We start from the raw sequence: 9,167 nt of genomic DNA on the forward strand, positions 1-9,167 counted from the left end.
TTCAAAAGAGGCTGTACCATTTTGCAATTTGACCAGCAATGTATCAGGGTAACAATTTTTGCACATACTTGTCAATCTTTGCTATTGTGTGTCTTTTTTATTTCAGCCATTTCAATGTATGTAAAGTTGTGTCTCATAGTGGTTTTAATTTGCATTTCCCTAATGAGTAATGCTATTAAGCATCTTTTCATGTACTTTTGGACAAATGTATATATGTTCTTTGGAGAAATTTCTGTTCAAATTGTTTGCCCATTTTAAAAATTGAGTTACTTTTCTTTTTATTATTGAGTTGTAAGAGTTCTTTATAAATCCTGAAAACAATTCCTATATCAGATACATAATTTGCATATATTTTTTCCCATTTTGTGGGTTTGTCATTTCACTTTCTTGATGGTGTCCTTTGAAGCATGAAAATTTCAATTTTGATGAAGTCCTGTTTATCTATTTTTTGTCTGTTTTGTCACTTGTGTTTTTAGTGTCAAATCTAAGAATCCATTGTCAAATCCAAGGTCATAAAGATTTACTCCTGTATTTTTTTCTATAAGTATTATAGTTTTAGCTCCTATGTTTAGGTCTTTGATCCATTTTTAGTTGATTTCTGTATACGGTGTGAGGTATAGTCCTACTTCATTCTTTTTGGCATGTGGCTACCCAGTGTCCAGTACCATTTGTTGAAAAGACTATTCTTTCCTTCACTGAATTGTCTTGGCAATCTTGTTAATAATCAATTGGCCATAGATGTATAGGTTTATGTATCAATTCAATTCCATTCCATTGATAGACATGTCTATCCTTATGCCAGCCCTGCACTGTCTTGATTACTGGGGAATTTTTGTAGTAAGTTTTGACATCAGAAGTAAGAGCACTCATACTTTGTTCTTGCCTTTCAAGATTATTTTGATCATTCTAGGTCCCTTTAAATTTCACATGAACTTTAGAATCAGCTTGTGAATTTCTACAAAGAAGTCAGTTTGGATTCTAACAGGGATTGTATTTAATCTGTAGATCGGTTTGGGGAGTATTGCCAGCTTAACAATATTAAGTCTTCTGATCATGAATATGAAACGTCTTTCCATTTATCTATGTCTTCTTTAACTTTCTCAACAATATTTTTCAACTGTATTTTTGGGTATACAAGTCTTGCACTTCCGTTAAATGTATTCCTGATAATTTTATATTATTTATGCTATTGTAAGGAGAATAGTTTTCTTAATTTGATGTTTGGATTTTTTATTGATAGTATATGGAAATATAATTGACTTCTGTATATTGATCTGATATTCTGCAATCATTGTGGACTTGTTCTAACTGTGTGTGTGTGTGTGTGTGTGTGTGTATTCCTTAGTATTTGCTATACGTGAGATCATGTCATCTGCAAATAGACATAATTTTACTTCTTCCTTTACAATCTGGGTGTCTTTTATTTCCCTTACTTGCCTAATTGTCCTGGTTAGAACCTCCCTTACAATGTTAAATATAAATAATAAGACTGAATATATTTGTCTTGCTCCTGATCTTTGAGGAAAAGCAGTCAGTCTTTCACCAGTATGTTAGCTGTAGGTTTTTTCATAGAAGACTTTTATTAAGCTGAGAAAAATACCTTATATTTTTATTTTATTGAGTGCTTTTATCTTGAACAGGAGTTAGATTTTGTCAAATACTTTTTCTGCATCTATTGAAATTATCATGTAGATTTTGTTTCTTTTTCTATGAATATGGTATATCATATTAGTCGTTTTTACAGATGTTAAAAGAACTTTACATGCCTGGAATAAATTTCACTTGATAATGGGGTACAATTATTTTTATACATTGCTTGATTCATTTCACCAGTATTTTGTTGAGATTTTGTGTCTATATTCATAAGGACCATAGATTTATTTTCTTGTTATTTTTATCTGGTTTTGGTATTAGGGTAATACTGGGCTCACAGAATTCACTGGGAATTGTTTCTTCCTCTTGTATTTCTTTGAAAGATTCATGAAAAATTGGTATTAATTCTTTACATGTTGGGTAGAATTCACGAGTAAAGACGTCTGTGCCTGGGCTTTTCTTTGTTGGAAATATTTTATTGTTGTTGTTGTTGTTGTTTTTATTAATTCAATCTCTTGTAATAGATCTATTCAGACTTTTATATTTCTTCCTCAACCAGTTTCAGTAGTTTATATCTGTCTAGGAATTTGTTATTTTCATCTCTATTATCTAATTTATTGGCGTAGAGTTATTCATAGTATTAGCAGATAATCTTTTCTATTTCTATAAGATCTGTAGAGATGTCCCCTCTTTCATTTCTGATTTTAATAATCTGAGTCTTCTTCCTTTCTTTTTTTCTTTTTTTTTTTCCTTTTTGACACTTTTCCTAAAGGATTTGTAAATTTGTTGACATTTTTTTAAAACTGACTTTTGGCTTTCATTAAACTTCTCTATTGTTTTTCTATTCTCTATTTTGTTTATTTCTACTCTAATCTTTATTATTTTCTCCCTTCTGTTTGATTTTCGTTTACTTTTCTCTTACCAGTTTTGGAAGGTGGAAGTGTAGGTCATTGATTTGAGATCTGCCTTTTAATTTAATATAGGTGCTAATAGCTACAATGTTCCCTCATCACTGCTTTTGCTGTGTCCCATACATTTTGGTATGTCATGTTTACATTTTCATTTATCTCAAAGTATTTTCTAATTACCTTGTGATTTTTTTCTTTAATTCATTTTTTATTTAGGAATGTGTTGTTTAATTTGTACACATTTGTGAATTTCTCACTTTTATTCTGTTATTGATTTCTAATTTTACTCCATAGTGACCAAAGAGCATACTTTTCATAATTTTAATTCTTTTGAATTTATTGAGGCTTGTCTTATGGTCTAATATATGGTCTATCCTGAAGAATGTTTTATGTGCACTTGAGAAAAATGTGTATTCTGCATTATTAGGTGAAATATTGTTCATAATGTCTGCTTTATAATGTTGTTCAAGTCTTCTATTTCCTTGCTGATCTTCAATCTTGTTGTTCCATTCCTTATTGAAAGTGGAGTACAGAAGTTCCAACCATTATTATCGAATTTTCTGTATCTCTCTTCAATTCTATCAGGTTTTGCTTCACAGATACTGGGGCCTTGCTAAGTGAATGTATATATTTAATTGTAATGCATTTCCAATTGTCTCTAGTAACAATTTTTAATCTTAAAGTCTACCTGTCTGATTAGTGTAGCCATTCCAGCTCTTATTTGGTTACACTTTGAACAGCATATTTTTCTTTATCCTTTTACTTTTAACCTATTTGTGCCCTTGAATCTAATGTGTGCCTCTTGTAGCTAGCACATAGTTGGATTACAGTTTGTTTCTATTTTGATTGGAGTGTTTCGTTCATCCGTATTTAAAGTAATTGCTTATAAGGTAGAAATGATATCTGACATTTGGTATTTGTTTTCTATATGGCATGGGTTGTTGTTCCTTTATCGTTCCATTACTGCCTCCATTTGTATACACTAGATACTTTCTAGTGTATTATTTTAATTTTCTGTTGTTTCATTACCATGTTTTGTTGTTTTTGTTGTTGTTGTTGAGTTACTGTCTTAGTAGTTTGGGAGTTATAATTAACTTCTTAAAACAATTTAGTTAGGATAACGCCAACTTAATTTCAATAATACGCAAAAACTTTTTTCCAATATATCTTTGTTTCCTCCTCCTTTGTTGATTATACATTATAAGCTGATCAACACAATTTTATAATTATTGCTTTATACAATTGTGTTTTAAGTCAAATAGGAAAAGAAAATCATTACAAACAAAAAATAATGTACTTATACTATTTTTTACATCTGGTTACTGTTATTTGTGCTCTTTATTTCTTTGTGTGGATTTGAGTTACTGTTTAGACCTTTCACTTCAACTTGAGAGACTCCCATTAATACCTTTGGTAGGGCAGGCCTGTTAACAACAAATTCTCAGTTTTTGTTTATTTGGGAATATGATAATATCTCCATTGTTTTTGAGGCTTTTGTTTTTGTTTTTGTTTTTTAACTTTAACTTCTGGGATATATATGCTGAATGTGCAGGTTTGTTACAGAGGTATACATGTCCCATGGTTGTTTGCTGCACTTAATCAACCTGTCATCTTGGTTTTAAGCCCCGAATGATCTCCTTCCCCTTTCCCTCCCCTCAAACAGGCCCCGGTGTGTGATGCTTCCCTCCCAGTGTCCATGTGTTCTCATTGTTCAACTCCCACTCATAAGTGAGAACATGCGGTGTTTGGTTTTCTGTTCCTGTGTTAGTTTGCTGAGGATGATGGTTTCCAGCTTCATTCGTGTCCCTGAAAAGGACATGAACTCATTCTTTTTTATGACTGCACATTCCTATTTCTCCACGTCCTTACTAGCATCTGTTGTTTCCAGACTTCTTTTTTTTTGAGACAGAGTCTCACTCTGTTGCCAGGTGCCAAGCTGGAGTGCAGTGGCGTGATCTCAGCTCACTGCAACCTCCGCCTCTGGGTTCAAGCAATTCTCCTGTCTCAGTCTCCCAAGTAGCTGGGAATACAGGTGCACGCCACCACCCCCAGCTAATTTTTGTATTGTTTAGTAGAGATGGGGTTTCACCATGTTGGCCAGGATGGTCCCGATCTCCTGATCTCATGATCTGCCTGCCTCAGCCTCCCAAAGTGCTGGGATTACAGGTTTCCAGACTTGTAATGATCACCAATCTAACTGGTATGAGATAGTATCTCATTGTGGTTTTGATTTACATTTCTCTAATGATCAGTGATGATGAGCTGGAGTGTTTTGGTTAACCAGTTTTTCTTTCAGCATCTTGAATATGTCATTCCACAGCCTCTGGCATCCCTAGTTTCTGATGAAGTGTCAGCTCTTAATCTTTTTGAGGATATCTTGTATGTGATGAGTAAATTTTCTCTTGTTGATTTTAGGATTTTTTTTTTTTTTTGTCTTTGGCTTTTGACTATTTGACTATGATGCATCTAAGTGTGGATCTCATTGACTTTATTCTACATGAAATTTATTGAACTTCTTGAATGTGTTAATTTTTTCGTCAAATTCAGGACATTTTAGGCCATAATTTCTTCAGATATCCTTTTTTCATCTTTCTTCTCTCTTTCTGAGACTTCTATTATGCATATCTTAGTATGCTTCATGACATCCCATTGGTCTCTGAGGCTCTGCTCATTTTTTTTCCTTTTTTCTTGTTTCTCAGACTGAATAATCTCAATTGATTTATCTTCAAGTTTGCTAGTCCTTTTTTCTGCTAATTCAAACCTGCTGTTGAGATTAGTAAAATTTTCACTTCGGTTACTGAAATTTTCAACTCCATAATTTCTATATGGTTCATATATATATATGTGTGTGTGTGAGTGCATATATTTTATATATATATATATCTTTAGTGATAGTTTTTATTTAGTGAGACATTGTTCTTATACTTTAATTTCTTGGATGTCTTTTCTTTTAGTTCTAAAAACACTTTGTCTTAGGTAATCTGAAGCCTTTTTCTAGTAAGCCCAACATCTCAGCTTCCTCTTAAGAAACTTGTTGTAGTTTCTTGTGACTACTTTTTTCCTTTATATTGGACCATACTTTCCTGTTTCTTTGCATGTTTCACAATGTTTTGTTGGAAACTAAACATTTTAAATAATATATTGTGGCAACTCTGAAAATCAGATTTCTCTCCTCCTCTGGTTTTGTTGTTGTTATCTGTTTATTTAGTGACTTTTCTGATCTAATTCTGTAAAGTCTGTATTCCTTTTTATGTGTAGCCATCGAGGTCTCTGCTCAGTCTCCTTAGTGATTAATGATTGAACAGAGATTTCCTTAAATAACTTCAACCAGTACCAATAAGCCTCCCATCCTTTGCTGAGGGGGCTCTATGTGGTTAGGACACACCTTCAGGGGTCTGAAAATTAATAATGCTGCCCAAGCCTTCATCTCCTGCTTGTGCAGAGTTCCAGGGTCAGAGGTGAGAGATTAGGGCCTTCTCGGGTGTTTCTTGAGCATGTGCACAGCCCTACACATATGTGGTCTTCTAGATTCCCAGGAATATTTCAGAGCACTTCAAAGGCCCCCTTTAATATCTCATCCACCAGATTTAAGGTTTTCAGCCAGCATCTTGCTTACCCCAGTAGGTATCCCCAACTCAGGTAACCATGTGATATTAAACAATTGCCTGTGATTGTTTCTGAGAAATGATCTGCAGACAGAGTGTCTCCCTGAACAAGCTTCTAGTTAGGTCAAATGCAGACAAGCCCTGTGATGGCGTTTTTCCAGGGAACTGCCAGACAGGTCAAATAGTTACAATTCCCTTAGAATAAAAGTTTTGTATGGGGCTCTAAACCTGCACTTCCCCACTCCATAATTGTTAGGCTACTGGTTTTCACAGCTGCTGTGATTGTGAGGCTGCTGGTTTTCAAGGCTAACACAGAGCTAGGGACGGGGGCATGAGAGTAAGACAAGTTGAAATGCCACAAAGCTCACGGCGCTTGCTGAAACCAAGCCATTTTTCTTAAATAAACACTTTTGATTGCTGTGAGCCTTTGATTAATTTCCAGAGTTCTAAAAATGTTGATTCTGACAATGTTTCCAGTGTTCTCATTACTTTCATGCAGGAGTAGATTGTTGGAAGTTCTTCCTCTGCCTTTCTGGAAGTGCCTTTCTCCCATGCAGGATTTTAACTGGGGCCTGAAATGGTCAGGTCTTCATTTTGTTAGGATTTGTCCGGTCACAACATTGAGAACAGAGTGGAGGGATGAGGCAAGAGGCAAGAAAAGAGTTAAGAGAACCATGCTGGGGAGAAGTGGTGGTCACCAGGGCTTCAGAAAAGAGAATCATCCAGGAGACTCTTCTAAGGCACTTTTGAAAACTAAATTCTTTCCCCTAACCACTTAAGCACTTCAACTAGGAGCTGAAATAGGGCCCACGCTCCATCAGACAAGCTGGTCCAGAGGGAAAAAGCCCAGACACAATGCAGGGAAAGAGCAGAGGCTGGCTGCTTATCTTAGGGAAACCAAAGATGACTTTGTGAGAGAGGAGATTCAGGACCCCAATGGCGGGTGAAGTAGGCTACGGGAGGGACAGTGAGGGCTGACCTGAGGGGATGGGGGTCTGAGTGTTCCTTGGCCTCTGCCTCAGGGACGCCTGAGGAGGGGCGAGGGTCGACTAGAGCTTTGCCTTTGGGGATCCTCCAGAAGCACAGATTCCACTCTGCTCCAGCCTCATCTGCCCCTCTCCAGAGGCTGCCCCGTGTGCACTGTGTACCTGCTGGAGCCCAGAAGCAGAGCCGTGTGTGGGGTGAAGTGGGATGCTGTCTTCTTCATTCCTTTCTCTCCCAAGCAATTCTCCACACAAGCTTTTGTACATCCCAGATGTTCCCGCCTTTGTTCAGATTTAATCCTCCCTATTTATCCCCGCTCTGGTACCTGTTTATGATGTTCTATTTCTCTCTGGAAGCTGGGGCTCAGCGGATCTGCCACATCTGATATTATCTGCACTTGGGCAAACACAATCGAGCCTATGCCTTGTCATCCAGCTCTCGTCTGAAAGGGCCAGAGAAAGAGAATTAAAATCAGCACCACAAAGAACAGCAAGCCCAAAAAGATTTAAAAATAAACACAAAAGCTGCTTTGGGCCCCGTTCTGAGGCACTCGCAAAGCCCTTCAGTGGAGACACAATGGTGCTGGGTGCACCCACTCTCTGCCTCACCCTCTGCAGCTGGAAAACATGTGGCTGTGCCTCTTGACTCCTGCCTTGAAGAGGGAACCATGTCTCCTGCCAGAGCTGTTGGGACAGTGACTCGGAGCTTCTTCTGCTAAGACTCAATATCTAGGAACGTTACAGCTGTTGGAGACCAAAGCCTCGGGTCCCTGGCAGCGTACCTGAGGCCAGCATGGGGCATACCCAGTCGTGGTGGGATAGGTATGGGAAAGGTTAAGATACAGGCCTCCCGCTTTCCCTCTATACCTCTTCCTCCCACTGCACACTGCATACCTAGGGGCTGCCAAATCAGAGTGGAGAATCCCAGCACCAGCAGAGGAAAAAGAAAGAAACTAAAGAAAAAGAGATTTCATTCCTTATTGCTGTTACCAGACAGACCTATGAAGATGAACCAGCCTGACCAGACTGTCTCTAAGCTGGACCTCGGAGGCCTCCCCTGGACCTGAAGCCATTAGGGCCTGTCAGCCACACATTTGGGTAACAGACAGGAGTTGAAGGCAGACGAGGTCTGATTTTTCACTAGATTCTAAGTACAAGCTGTCCCATAAACCACAGGCAGGGGCAAAAGCCTTGGAGACAAGTCATACTCAAATGCCACCCCACGTCGGGGAGGTGTAAGAACCTTTTCTAATTCACACTCCTTTTCCCACCCCGCACATCCTTGCCTTGACCTGGGACAGAAGTGAAATGGGCTTTCAAATGGATGTAGGGCCACCTCCATACCAGGAAGTGCAGTATTTCTGTAACCCACTGCACAGGAGCTCCCTTAAGCCTCACATCAACTCTCCAAGGCAGGTCTCAATATCTCTACTTTGTAGATGAATTAACCAAGACTATGAGAAGCTATACAAGTTGCCTGAGATCACCCAGTTAAGAGCTGGCTGTTCCAAATTTGAGCCCTGGTCTGTCGAATAAATATGCGGGGCCCATTTGAGCCCTGGTCTGTTGGGTCCAAAGCTAAAACATGCCCAGGAATGTTCTTGGCACCAAGGCTCCCCACTAGCCAGTCCCATCAGGACTCTCCATCCCATGGGGGTGTGGGGCGTAGAGACATGGGCGCTGCTGCACTCTGCATGCCTTCCTGAGGGCAACACAAATGGCTTGTTTTATAGCTGTGGCTGCGGCAGCAGCTTCAGGCGCCTTTGCCTCGCAGGATTGACATCAATCCTCATTCAAATCAAACTCCTTCTGAAACATGCTCCAGTGGAGTGGAATTTTCTGCTAAATAAGGTGTTATTAACCCAGCTCCCAGCTCCTTGGGCCCGGGCTGAGCTCAGCAGTGGCGACAGCCGCTCTGCACTGATGAACCCACTTAAACACCGATTAATACACACTGCGGCACTGGCCCTCGCAGACCCTGTGACCCCCAGGCTCCTCGGGGATCCTCCGGCTGCAGCGCCTGGAACTCAGTCGCATCTCCTCTTTCATTCCAGCCCAGTCGCCCAGTAGTGATTGGA

This window comes from Aotus nancymaae, unplaced genomic scaffold, assembly GCF_030222135.1.
Source record: "Aotus nancymaae isolate 86718 unplaced genomic scaffold, 86718_ANA_hifiasm-v0.15.2.pri h1tg000007l, whole genome shotgun sequence".
Lineage (NCBI taxonomy): Eukaryota > Metazoa > Chordata > Mammalia > Primates > Aotidae > Aotus > Aotus nancymaae.